Source organism: Eurosta solidaginis, chromosome 3, assembly GCF_040869045.1.
Source record: "Eurosta solidaginis isolate ZX-2024a chromosome 3, ASM4086904v1, whole genome shotgun sequence".
In the NCBI taxonomy this organism is placed as follows: Eukaryota; Metazoa; Arthropoda; class Insecta; order Diptera; family Tephritidae; genus Eurosta; species Eurosta solidaginis.
This window is the reverse complement of record NC_090321.1, coordinates 273,863,279-273,878,357: the sequence shown is the minus strand read 5'-3', so window position 1 is coordinate 273,878,357 and position 15,079 is coordinate 273,863,279. Positions and strand designations below refer to the sequence as shown.

At 34.6% G+C, this 15,079-nt stretch overlaps 1 protein-coding gene across 7 annotated transcripts in view; it reads right to left on the bottom strand.

Moving 5' to 3' along the window:
• dpr13 (defective proboscis extension response 13) overlaps positions 1 to 15,079 on the bottom strand; it is a 345,469-nt gene that overhangs the window by 79,740 nt on the left and 250,650 nt on the right. The window lies entirely within an intron of this gene.

Below are 15,079 nucleotides of genomic sequence, written 5' to 3'. Positions count from 1 at the left end.
GGTTATACAGCTATTGGTAAGATTTCTATAAATAAATACATATGTATCAGGTTTTTAAATTTATATAAATCATCGCAGATTAGTGTATGCTTAAGAATTTCCTAATTATAGAACTTGTCGATAAAATCACAGCCTTCTTTATCGCTCGTCGCTTTTCGGTGAGTTGAAGTTTCTCAAGGCTACAGTTTAGTGATTTTGGGATAACCCCAGTTGAGGATATTATAATGGGAATTATTTCGACTCTGTTTTGTTCAGACTTTAGTGCCAGACTTTGATATTTTCTGAGCTTCTCCGCATAGAACTCCTGTAGGTGGTGTGTATTTGGAACACCTATGTCTATTATGTAAACCCAATTCTCCTGCTTATTTACGATCGTTATATCAGGTCGGTTATGTGGCATGGTACGATCTGTCAGAATAGACCGGTCCCAATACATTTTGAAAGCGCTGTTTTCTAGCGTTGCCTCTGGGGTATATGTGTAGTATGGGCATTCCGCTGTAATTAGATCATAACGCAGAGCTAGTGTATGATGACCGATCTTTGCTACCTGGTTATGCCTTGTTAAATATTCGGTAGCCGCCAATGTAACACATGCACCGGTTATATGGTGAATTGTTTTGGATGTTTTTGACATCGTCTACAATTATGATTTTCAATAGGAGCTCGCATTACATATTTGCAGTGGTTCCTTGTTGCAATAACCTGGTCCTGGATGGCCTGCATGAACCCCTCGGTTTCACCGTAAATACCAGAGTGACTTAACATCTCATTGGATGCTGATTTTTCCACTTCTGCATTTTCCAGAGCATATGCGTGTCTTCCATGAATAGCTTTCATTTTCCCTTCATTTCCACCTTGGTAACACTCACAAAAAAAACCATGAGGGTCACCTCTCTAGAGAATTTCGATATCCACAATTTTGAACTGAATGATTTTTTGATAAAATTTAACATTTTAAAGAAACAAACACACCTGAAATTTGGCATTTGACCTCAAATACCTTTTTTATCTATATTGCGATAGATGTGGACATATAAATTTTTATACTCAGCTGAGCAGAGCTCACAGAGTATATTAACTTTGTTCGCATAACGGTAATCCGTACCGTCATAAACTTATCGAGATAGATATTGTAGATATATTCTATATATCAAAATGATCTGGGTGAAAAAAGAAATTAATTTATCCATGTCCGTCCGTCCGTCCGTCTGTAAACACGATAACTTGAGTAAATTTTGAGGTATCTCGGTGAAATTTGGTATGTAGGTTCCTGGGCGCTCATCTCAGATCGCTGTTTAAAATGAAGGAAATCGGACTACAACGACGCCCACTTTTTAGATATCGAAAATTTCGAAAAACCGAAAAAGTGCGATAATTCATTACCAAAGATGGATAAAGCTATGAAACTTGGTAGGAGCGTTGACCTTATGACGCAAAATTGAAAATTAGAAAAATGTTGGACAATAGGCGCGGCACCACCCACTTTTAAAAGAAAGTAATATACAAGATTTGCAAGCTGTAATTTGGCAGTCGTTGAAGATATCATGATGAAATTTGGCAGGAACGTTACTCCCATTACTGTATGTATTCTTAATAAAAATTAGCAAAATTGGAGAACGACCACGCCCACTTAAAAAAAATTTTTTTAAAGTAAAATTTTAACAAAAAATTTAATATTTTTACAGTATAAAAGTAAATTATGTCAACATTCGACTCCAGTAATGATATGGTGCAACAAAAAGATATAAAGATACAAAGATAAAAGAAAATTTCAGAATGGGCGTAACTCCGCCCTTTTTCATTAAACTCGTCTAGAATACTTTTAATGCCATAAGTCGAACAAAAATTTACCAATCCTTGTGAAATTTGGTAGAGACATAGATTCTATGACAATAACTGTTTGTGTGAAAAATGCCAAATTGGTTGAAGCAACGCCCAGTTTTTATACACAGTCGACCGTATGTCCTTCCGCTCGGCCGTTAACACGATAACTTGCGCAAAAAACGATATATCTTAACTAAACTTAGTTCACGTACTTACCTGAAGGCACTTTATCTTGGTGTAAAATATGGCCGAAAGCCGACTATGAACGCGCCCACTTTTCCGATATCGAAAATTACGAAAAATGAAATGATGGTCTGGGTCACCCTGGTCCACATTTTGGTCGATATCATGAAAACGCTTTCACATATACAACTAAGGGCTACTCCCTTTTAAAACCCTCATTAATACTTTTAATTTGGTACCCATATCGTACAAACACATTCTAGAGTCACTCCTGGTCCACCCCTATTTGTTACTCGTATCGTACAAAAAAATTCTAGAGTCAGCCCTGCTCCTTTATGGCGATATCCCTAAATGGCGTCCACCTTTAGAACTATGCCCCACTCCCTCTTTAATACTCTTTAATACCTTCCATTTGATACACATGTCATACAAATACATTCCAGGGTTACCCTAGGTTCATTTTGCTAAATGGTGATTTTCCCTTATTTTGTCTCCAAAGCTCTAAGCTGTGTATGTAATGTTCGGTTACACCCGAACTTAGCCTTCCTTACTTTTTTTTTTTTTTTTATGTAAACTAAAGGTCTTCACCAAAATTCGGCTTTGTCGTAACCTTTGTAATTTATAACGATTTATATGTCCAAATTGGCCGAACCTATTTGGTGAAGCTCCAGTTAATAATAATGATTAAGTAAAAGATTTGCAAACCAATTTGCCACATTTGCTTGGAAAGAATTAACGCAAAAATTCACATTCAATTCTCACACAATACTAATACATTTTCTCATAATTTTTATTATTATTATTTTTTTCTTAACTAACGAATCGTAATTTATTTTGATAATTGCGATTTTCAATATATTTAAAATCACTTATTTATTGAAGTAACTGGAATGCGAAATTCAAGTGAATTTTGTTTTGGTTTATTGATAAAACTAAAAATATCTTGCTACTATGGAAATATTATTTAAGGTGAAAATAGGAAACACTTTTTTTGCTTTTCTCACAAACCAATCAACACATGATCATAATTACAGCAAATAAACGACAGACAACAAAACGTAGATGTAGGATGTGTACTCTCTTGAATATAAATATATAAGCAAAGATTTAATGTCCTCAATTTATTAGTAATGAAATATAATACAAATTATAAATAGTTAAATATTTATGGGCTTATCATTCCAAATAACTATTAATTACACTTTGTTTATTTGCGTGAATAGTTATGTGCGAGTGTACGTCGACTCCATATAAAGACCCCAACTCAAGGTGATGATTCACGGATGAATGATAATTTGACGACGGAAAAACGGGAGCTGGCATATTTGAGTCGATCTTCAAGCAAACGATACCAATGATATGCTATCCCACTATTTTTGAGGCAGAAATCCCTGCAATCGGAGTTTTCGGTAGAGAATATCTACGAAGAGGCTTATCCTCGAGAAGTATCGCCATTATGTTAGACAGCCAGTCAATTTTGCGTAGCTTGCCGCCTTACACAATTTATACTTTTTCAAATCACTACACTTATCACCTTTTTCCAATTAAATAGAGCACACGGGTTTGAATTAAACAGATAGATGATTTATTACAATTAAATAAAATAAACCAAAGAATTAATGAACAAGGGAATTAAATTTAAGTAGTAAAAACTAAATAATTGAAAAGCACTGCGCGACGGCGGGCGGACGATAAATCAACGATTTTCTTTAGCGAACGAGCGGGCACGATCGATGCGTGAAGGCGGGTACTTTTATAGAAACTCAAAATTATGCAATTGAGAACGATGCTGGTTGCAGACACAGATGAGCTGCACTGCATGCGCTTGACCGAACTGGCCGGTTGTTGCCAGACGGAGGGGACGCAATTTGTGTCATGTCTTCAACAATACTAAGTTTGTGCACGGATGCATAGGAATTTGATCTGGCAGTCAAAAACAAGGTTTCTTATTATCAATTTCCAAGGGTTATGATACCAAGGTAATAAAAATGGAGGCTACCTTGCCAACCAGGGTGCTATAGCAGCATTTAATAGTTCAGAGGCCCTTTGCGTACTCACAAAGGCACACACTAGGAAAATTTAAAGGAACTGGAAAACAAGGCAGTTCGGACAACACTGAATTAAATTCCCAGGGCAGAAATCTCATTTGGAACAAAACGGTATTCTGTAGTTTATGATATCACCTAAGTAAATTGAATCTAACCGACACACAAATCTGTCGCTTTTGTGAGCAGGGACGGAAAATAATTATTATTTTTTTTTTCGGAGTCGAGAAAGTCCTGATCAAAAAATTGTCCTAGGTGAAAATATTTAAGTTCCCAGGTATCCCTATAGCAATATCATGTCGAATCATGCATCCTTTTTATTTTTCGAACTTTTTCCATAAAAGTCTACATATAAAATTAAAATCTGTATTTTTATTTTTTTAGTCCGATGAAATAAAAAAAAATTATTTCGGATAAGCCGTTTCTTTGTTATCAAGCAGGACTTTTATTTCGGCCTTAAAAAATAAAAGCCTTGATTTAACTTTTATTTCGGGACTTTTATTTTTAAAAGTCCGAGTTTAACTAGTTCTATCGGACTCAAAAAATAAAAATTCGAAAATAGTTTTTATCTTCATCTAAATATATTTAAAGTCCAAAATTAATAGTTTTGCAAGGACTTGTATTTTAAACGGAATAACAGTTTCAGCCTCTGTTTGTGAGCTTAAGCTCACATTCTCTGCGAATGCGTCACTCTGGCAAAATAGAGGATCTCTCATCTAGGTGACGTAACTCTAAGTCCCTTCGGGATATGGAGTAGAAAGTTTGAAGAATTATTTAAATCATCAAAAGTCTCCACGCATAGCAATAGGCTGAAAGGTCAATATCAATAGATTTAAATAAAGGTCGCAGTGCATTGAAGAATATAACCCTATTTTGGCTCCGTTTTTAAGTCGACCTATCCCAGAAAACTTTTAAATAACGCCCAATTTAAGAGGCTTTTCCAAAAATGTCTTATCTCAGGATTCCGTTCACAGAAGTCTCGTTTAAGCTTAAATTCAATATGCTTTGACATTACCGTAACGAATTTTTTAACGCTCTCAATGATTCTGCGCTTTCCTTTATAGTTCAAATCACTGAATTGTCGAATAAATACACTCAAATGTTTTGTATATAAAAAGCTCTTCATTCCTAGCACTACTCTGATAGAGGATCTTCAAAATTAAGTGAATCCGCGTACCTAACTTAAAGCGTGTTGAAATCAAACTGGTTCACCATAATTTGGATTGCGGCGTTTTTAAACTCTCAGTAATTTCGTTCACCTATTTCTCCTTGGGTCTTGACTTTTCACGAACAGCCTTCCCGATTAGTTCTTATTTACTTTTATCATCTGCTGCAGCTCATATTTCATATTGTTTTCTATGTGTGTCCTGTCTGCACTTTTTGCTGCTTTATAAATGAGTGTGTGTAAAGTCGTCCTCTCTCTTATCTGCTGTGTACATGTGTTCGTTGCTATTTGTTGTCTCATCTTCTTAAATTTCTGTTGCGTTTGTGCGGCATTTATTTAATTCTGAGATATGGACTTCTTCAAGCAAATTCTGAGATAGATCGTTTGTGTAATAGCATGTTTTTGATTTTGTTTTTTAAGACAGAGCTTTTCTGGCTGACAGTCGTATGGTAATCATTTTGATTTTTTACGAATATGGTGGCTAAAATGTATGTATATAATAACAAAAATTAAGTACATAGAGTTAATTTAAGTTGATTATTTGATGGATTGATTGAGAAAGAGCATTAGGCGGATATGATAAACAACATTACCCTGGAAAATTACTTAAACAGCTGATAAAGGAAAATCAAAAATCGTTCAAAAAGTTTATATTCTCACTTACTTTTTCTAAATTTTGATACTTCTTTAAAACATTATATATAAGTGAATCTTTATATAAGCGAATTGATTTAAGCAAAGAAGCTGACTCAAGAAGCAACAACTCGTACGCAAAACGTGCTAGAAATGAAAAGATAGCAAATAAAGTTTTCAAAAGTCAACATGTTGCCAATTGCACAGAAAGTTAAATGCACACATACATATTTACATAAAGTCATATATGTAAATTCATACTTTAACAACAAATGTGCCGAATTATGCCAAACTTCATATTGTGCAACTACAAATGCTTTTGGCTGCTCTAAGGAAAGTGTATATAAACAGGGTGGTTCGTTTAGTGCTAACTTATTTATTATATAGTATGCCAATAATTTGGGAACCGACATTAGCACAACTAAAACATTAGTTCTGAAATCCAGTGAAGAATCACTCTTACCAATAAATGCTACTTCTAACTAGATAGGAAATTGAAAAGTAAAGTCCTCGCTTAGCTAACGAAAATCATGCGGTACCGTACTGTTATATGGTGCAGAAGCGTGGACTATGACAACATCAGAAGAGGCGGCTCTGGGAGTATTTAAGAAAAAAGTTCTTCGAAAGATTTACGGACCCCTGGGTGTTGCCGACGGCGAGTACCGAAAATGATTTAATGATGAGCTGTGCGGTGCTTACGCAGATAGAAACATAGTCCAGCAAATTAAAACACAACGGATTCGTCGGTTTAGAATGTATTCCTAAGGGAACCCGCCCACCGAAGTAGAGAAAGAGTGAGGCAACCATTGCGCTGGAAGTTCCAGGTGGAAAACGATGCATGTACAGACTTTAACACGGCTAAGCGCCCATTAGATAAGTGGGCTATAACAGTGTTTTATTTACTATAAGTATTTGCATTATTTAACAATTTCCATTCCATCCATTGTTCGATTTATCAAACTGAAGAAAATGTCGGATATTTTTGTTAGCGGCATATCATTGGACAGTGCGATAAATCTTTTCATAGATATTCTGCATGGGAAAATAGAAAATGCCTTCGTTGCTTCGCCAATCGCATTTTTTGAGTAGCGGTGATGCCGGATTTTGCTTTCAAGAGGACATCAACCAGCCAGGTATCTGCACCAAACCCATTAAGAAAACGGACCCTCCAGATGCATGCCCTCAAATCATATTCCTTTTAACATTTGCAGGGGTCGTCATCGGGGAAGGGTTGTCTTCTTATGTTGCGGGTCTCAATCCAGCTTACAACCCGATGAGCGTGGATGAGAGTATAACATGCACTTTTACATATCAAGCCGTTTGATCCCAGACAGACGCGCAATTGCAACATCACATTATGGCCACCAAACGCTGCTGATGATATTCTGGCTCCACCCTCCACTATGGGCAGCCCTCTCTTCAGACGTACCTGATTTCACACCAGTTTGCTTCTAGTGGTAATGCAAATATTTACTTGTACGCATAAAAGTTCCCACACATGGTTTCAATTGCACATACATATTTACTCACATTCCGTACAAACTTATATGAGGCACGTTGTAAAACTCTGAATATTGCATAATATTTACAAAAATAAAAACGTTCCCCATAACGACAAATGTTAAGTTGTGAGTACACACCTGAAAGCACAATTAAATTGGTGACGCATTGGAATAAGTTTTTAGAGGCAAAGGTGTTAGATACTTGTACAGCAACTGTTTGTTGACCCATAAAAAGTGAGTGTGACTGCACGTAGTTAACGCTCGTAAAAAAGGTGTTCATAATATGTTGAAAGGACGGAGCAAGCAGGAAAATAAATAACAGTGCCAACTTTGCTTTAAAAACTAATTTCGGTATTAGTAGCGAAACTTTGGCAGCAAACATTTGTATGAAATTCCATTTTAGTTGATTGCACTCAGTGTTGCCTTTTTGAAAGAAAACGTTATTAAAACAAGTAAGGGTGACTAAGTTTGGGTGTAACCGAACATTATATACTCAGCGTGAGCTTCAATTGCACATTTCATTTCAGATAAATTACTTTTCTACATAACACGTGGCGCCGCCCGTTAAAAAAAAATTCTCTCCATTTCCTCTTACAATGAAACTTGATAAGTGAAATATCATTCATTAAAAACAATTTTGTGCTAAATTAGAGCTTATTATTCTAGTATACGACCCTTTTAAACTTGTTTTATATATAAGTTGCCGTGGTTTTTAGCCGATCCCGTCCATTTTTACTAGAAATATTTTCTACTATAGGAAAAATTTGTGTGCCCGGTTTTTTTACGATCCGTTTATTTTTCTTCGATTTATGGCTCCCGAAACAAAGAAAATTGCATTGTCATAAAAGGGGCGGTGCCACACCCATTTTCAAAAATTTTAGTGTTTTCCAATTAAATGTTATAATTCAATTTAAAAGGTAAAATTCTATTGATACAAAGCTCCTTTTCGCTAAGATATTGCTTATTTTTTTATCCTACGACCCTTTTATAATTCTTTTATAAAAAAAGTGGGCGTGGCCTTTAACCGATCTCTTATATTCTATCTAGAAATATTTCCTGCCATGCAGAAAATCTGTGTACCCAATTTTATTATGATACGTTAATTTTTCTTCGAGTTATGGCTTCCGAAACATAGAAAATTGCTTAGTCATAAAAGGGGCGGTGCCACGCCGACTTTTTCAAATTTGAAGTTTTTCCTATTTATTGTTATAAATCCACTTGGGTAAGAAAATAACATTGATATAAAGCCTTTTTTGCAAAGATATAGCTTATTTTATTCGTCAACGACCCTTTTAAATATCTTTTATATAAAAGTGGGCGTGGCCCTTAACCGATTTCGTTAATTTTTCTTCAAAGCTTTCCTTATAGTAAAGGCAATATCTCTGCCGAATTTTGTTATGATAGGTTTAACGATTTTTCATTTATGATTAATTATATTTTAAAATTGATTTTATCACAAGTGGGCGGCGCCACGCCCATTTAAAAAAAAAATCTTTAATTTTTATCAAGAGTCTCAATATCAGCCTACACGTTAAATTTCAACGTTCTAGATTTATTATTTATTTTTTGTGTTTTCCAAAATGCTATATATATAAAAAGTGGGCGTGGTTTTCATCCGATTTCGCTCATTTTAAATGCCAATCTATTCTGGGTCCAAATAAACTAGTGTACCAAATTTGGTGAAGATATTTCAAAATTTACTCAAGTTATCGTGTTAACGGGCAGACAGAAGGACAGACGGACAGACGGACGGACGGACATGGCTCAATTAAATTTTTTTTCGACACTGATGATTTTGATATATAAAAGTCTATATCTACCTCGATTCCTTTATACCTGTACAACCAACCGTTATCCAATCAAATTTAATATACTCTGTGTGCAAAGCACGCTGAGTATAAAAGCAAATAATAATAAAAATCCATTTTATATAGATAGCTAAGTACAATATTCGAGTTATCGACTTATCATGACCGTGTCTTTGGTAAATTATAGAAATTTTATCGACGCATTACAGATGTAACACCGATTTCATTCTGAAATTTTATCGCTATCTATTCCATAAAAAACTTATAAGTCGCCGCTTAGAAATCGATAACACTCCGATACCAAATTGGGATCTTTCCGATAAGAAATCGATAGCTTTTCGATATCAAAAAAACATCTTTTTTATAACAAATCTATATCTTTTCATTAAAAAATCGATAGACTTTAATTAGAAATTGGCGACTTTTCCATAACTTTTGGTAATACTTCGCCAAGTTTTCGATTAAAAATCGATAAACGTATGATAGTATATCGACGTTATTATGTTGTGTTAAAGTATCGATAATTTTATGGCAACTTTTTGACTAAACCCGATATCATTTCCATAGTAAATCGTTAATTTTCTGTAACAAATCTATCGATTTCCGATGACCTACCGATGAAAAATTGGTATCTAATACTCCGATAAAAATTCAATAACTTTTTGATAACAAATCTGTAAATAGTTTAACTAAAAGCATACGTTCATATATACTTGCCTAAGATATATTTTATTTAATTCAAATTATTGCTTCTCTCATCGGCCGCCGTGGTGTGGTGGTAGCGTGCTCAGCCTACCACAACGAAGACCTTGGAATCGACTCCCGGGCAAAGCAATATCAAAAATTAAGAAATACGTTTTTTCAATTAGAAGAAAGTTGTTTCACGTGGGGTCGCCCATGTTTTCACTGATCACTGTTTTTTTTTATATCCGCAGGGTCCAAGTAGCAAATGGATATTATCTGTGATGTTTAGTCCAGTTACATCTTACATTCATTTTTCTGTGACACTATAATATATTATATTATGTGATTGAGTAATTAAGTGCAATGAGGAAAATCCGGTATAACTTGGAAAATAGTAGCTTATCTTTAAAATTAAGTGGAGAGTGCAATTCTTTGTTTGAAGAGAACATCAACAGAGAAATCAATTTCTTGTCTTAATGTCCTATAAAATCTTCATTGAGCTGCTGTTTTAATATATTTTTATTTTATGTAAGTTACTGAATATCGAGTTTCATGTTACTACCGCTTTTCCCGCGTTTAACTTCCAAAAAGTTTTTAACTTCTGATTTCACTTAAGCTTTTGATGACTTAGCTTTTCTAATTCTCTACGCAAATCCAGGTCAAGTAATTCAATTTGAAGATCTCTTGAATTTTGAACTCAACTCCGACCAAAATTACTTAAAATCAAAAGGCAACAAATCATTTGCGGGAGCTGTGCTTATGTGTACCACCAGTGGAACCAAATGCTCCCAAAACTTATTCCCATGCAAATGTGCCGGAAGTGCCCAATAGCCAGAAATTTGTTGTAAGGCGATTTATATTTTTTTCCGCTAAAATTGTGAATTTGTATGTATGTTAATATATATACATAGTCGCATAAGAACAATGTTTTTATTGATGTTGTAAAAACAAAAATAGTTGGTATTGTCGTTGTCGCGCGTGCACCAATCCCTGCAGTAAAGATTTTATTGTTGTTGGCGTAAATCATAGGCGTATCTCTGCTTTTTTCTGGTTTAGTTCGCTTATCTTTTTGTTTTTTTTTTTTTTTTTTTGCGCCTCCAATTGAGATTTAAACAGACATTTTACAAGTCCATTGTTCGTTTGTATGTCGCATGTTGCAGAATTCGACTGTATTATGTGATATGCGTGTAAAAAGAAATTTAAAGTTTAGTGTTTTCCTCCAATTTTTTGAGTTACATAACCCAGGTTCGCACTTTAAATTATTTTATGTGCAAATATGTATGACTTCGTTTAATTTGGCAGATAGGAAAAAATTCGTGAGTAGCAAGTGCTCGCGAATTTCGATTTGTAAACATAAAGCTGTATGTCTGGAGAATAATTTTCTAACTTAACTAGAGCTCACCCAGGGTTTGAAGTTAACCCGCAACATAGGTCACTTAACCACGAAAACAGCTCATAAGGTTTTATAATCGGCCTTTTATCGATAACCATTAATTATTTCAGACTTTTCGGTATCTAATCGGCTTGTAGTTGCGAACTAATGGATTTCTTGATGGTTTCTTATCGGCTTGTCATATGCTACATATTTGTCATCGATTTTATATTAAATATTTTTTAAGGAATCTGCCGATTTTTTAACCCTCCGATTAGCGGTGAATAAATTCAGCACACATTAGCGTTGTCTTTTAGCCAGACGAAATGTGACACTTTGAATTTTATCCTCAAACATTTAAATTTTGAAGAAAACTGATTGCACTGATTGGTATTTTTATTGACGAATTTTGAAATTAATACGAACTATGAGATATTATAGGCTTAAAAATATGTTCGTCTAGGCAGACGACAACGCAAAAATATGACATAATCTACTTTAGTAAAACAGAAAAATTTAGATAAGATAAAAAGAAAAAAATATCGTTTTCCGAGTTATTATAAAGACCGCCTATAAACTTTTAAAAAGTCATTAAAGCTTTTCATGATTGGATGAGTAGCAGCAAAGTTATTCACGAAAATGAGGCCTTCTTGTCTGGTCAGACGCCACAATCTATCGGAGGGTTAAGCAATCAAGCCGATAACATGACAGTAAGCAACTGGTAATGCTTTGATAATAAATTGATAAATTTTTCATAAAAAATCAATAAATTTTTGAAAACTTAATCGACAACTTTCCAGAATACGCTGATAACAAATTAGGACCTCTCCGATAACAAATCTAAAAATTGCTAAACAAATTGATAAATATCCTTTTTATAAAATATCATTAACTTTTCAGTAATTATTCAATAAGATTTGAGAACAAATCGATAACCTTCCGATGACACCCCGATAAAAATTTGGTAATGAATCGATAACAAATCGATAATATATTGATAGCATATCTCGATGATTAATTTGAAAATTTCCAAAAAAAAATTGAAAAGTTGTTGGTACAAAATCTATTTAATTTAGCTTTATTTAATTTAATGTAATTTAAATTAATTTAATTTAATTTAATTAACTTTTTATTCATAAGTAGCTGGTCTGATCTAGTTTATGAGGGGTGCGCATAAAACAAAGTTTTTTCCACCTTGCAGCCCAAAGTTTCGCTATGATTTTCTTAGCATCTCCTGGGGCGCGGCTGTGATTTTTTAATTGAGAACAAAATTACATAAACAACATTAATTATCAATCACCACAATTTGAAGATATAAATATGTACTTACACTGAAAATGGTGGCTCCTTACATTAGTACATACAAACAATTTTAAACAAAAAATATTTAAAATCAATCACTGTCGATACCGTCGTTTTCGATACGTTTTCGAAAATTTTTTGTTTAAAGTTTGTTTAAATATGAACAACCCCACGAAATTCTTGTCAGTGAAGCAAAATGTTTTCTGGTTGTTTTGATTTTTGACTGTAAGGATTTTACGACGCAAATTTAAATTTTCACACCAACATACTTATATACACTTATATTTGCCATCTTGTTAGTCAAAAATTTGTAAAACGAGAAAGCATTTAAGAAAAATTATTTAATGTATGCAAAGTATATGTAGGTAAATTGCACCATTCATCTCTAACTCACATTCCTTCCTCAAATGTCAAATACCGTACCTGCTTACAATTTTAAATTTTCATACTAAATTAAAACAATTCATAGTTTTTACAAATGCCTCTTTTTGTTATGTCGTGACATTTAACTCGGTTGGCTCTTAGTTTTTGCATGAGCATAAGGATCTGAGTTTAACAAAAGCACGTACGCCATTTTCTTTCTCATTCTCAGTGCAATTCAAACATCGTGTTTTCTGCTATATTGTGTATTGTATGTAGTTTTACGTTGTGTGCTCGCATATTCAGTAATATCAGTTGGCTGGTAATACAGAACAATGAGCACTTTTAGACACTCTATTTTTTCTTGAATTCTTAAGACAGCACTTTTGAGTTAATTGTATTTGTAATTGAATTTTCCTATAACGTCGTATCTTTTACTTGAACTTTTAAATTTTTACTTATTCCCTCATTATTATACCTATTTAGTTGTAATGAGCACAACATTTTTATAACTCCAATTACCCAAGGGTTAATATAACATATAAGACTTCATCTAACAAATTATTTAAGAATTCATTAAGAAATTGTCGTCCGTCTATTCAAACTACCTCAATTACGGACAATTTTTCGATATAGGGAATTTCAAGAAACAGAAAAAATATTTTCAAACGATTTTTAGTGCTTACCAACTTATATCACGACGGGTACGATAAATGACTTGTAGATCATCATTTTCGTTTGCCCAGAGTGGACTTTACTTTTCAAATGCCTACCTAATTCAAAGTAGCATTAACTGGCAAGATTGATTATTCGCTGGATTTCAGTGCTGATGTTGTTGCTAGTCTTTTACTATTTCGAAATTATTGCTGCCAAAAATAGCATGGCTGCCAAGGCGCCAATGCGCCGTATCTTTGCTTGGACACCAGGGACTTTTTTTGTCCTCATTCAACATCAACCGCCATCTTTTCCGCTTATTTTACCAGCATGGATTAAGCAAATTTTACGGCGTGGATATTCAGGTCGATGATATCAATGTCGTCAGCATACACCAGTTATTCCAGAGCGGTTAAGGTCTGCAGCTCGTGTAATATTATCCAGCCTTAAATAGACAACATCGCACGATAGCGGTTCACCCTTTATGAAATCTTGTTTAGCTCCGATTGACTCGAAGAGGTCAATTCCACTTCTGACTTAGCTGATATTTTTGCTCGATCAATCTCATTTTGCACAGCCATATAAGTTTTGCGAGAAAACTATATTAGCCAGCTCTTTTTCGTACCGCCCAAGGCAACTTTAGAATCGTCGAAGATTTGATAAGTGTCAATTTTTTTTTCGCCGGTTTTTTTTTTTTTTATTTTTGCCGTATTTTGAAAATTTTATCGATGTTAGATTTACCAGATCGGTAGCCGCACTGACGATTTACCCAATCACACGATTTACAGTGGGCTCCAATCTTTCGCACAATACCTTTGCAGGACCTTATATGCAATACTAAGAAGGGAGATTCTGCGATATTTAAAGCAGTTTAGAGTATCATTTTTCTTGTGGACTGCACACAAAACACTTTGATTAAAATCGTGTGGTATCCACTCGTGCGACCTTATTTTGCAAAGAAGCTGATGCATACGCCTAACCAACTCCTCGTCGTTGTTTTTGAATAGCTTCGCAAGCAATCCAGCAGCGTTCGCGGCCTTGCTGTTCATTAATTTGGTTATCGCTATTCCTACTTCGTCCGAATCGGGCGGGGGGAATTTATTTCCGTCAACGTAGATTTCATTATCCCTTAACAGCACATCGCTGTACCTCTTTGGGAGGACAGAAATGTAATACCTTCATAACCTAAACTCTCTAGACATCGGCTGCATGTTTACCGTTCTCGTTTGCCCCGAACTTCAAAATTTCCAGCTGTCGCCGATTTTTTTGTTTAATAAAGTTTGCTAGTTTTATTCACGGTCGCTGGCAGCTCAAGCTTTTCACACTCACGCATCTCTGCCTCTGCTTTTTTCTTCCTTAAAAGGCGTCTTGCTTTCTATTTCAACCTTCCTATTGCAGCCGCATTCACTCTAATTGTTGCATTCGCCTTTAAAGTAGCGCTTTATTATACTCAGTTGAGCAGAGCTCACAGAGTATATTAAGTTTGATTGGATAACGGTTGGTTGTACATATATAAAGGAATCGAGATAGATATAGACTTCCATATA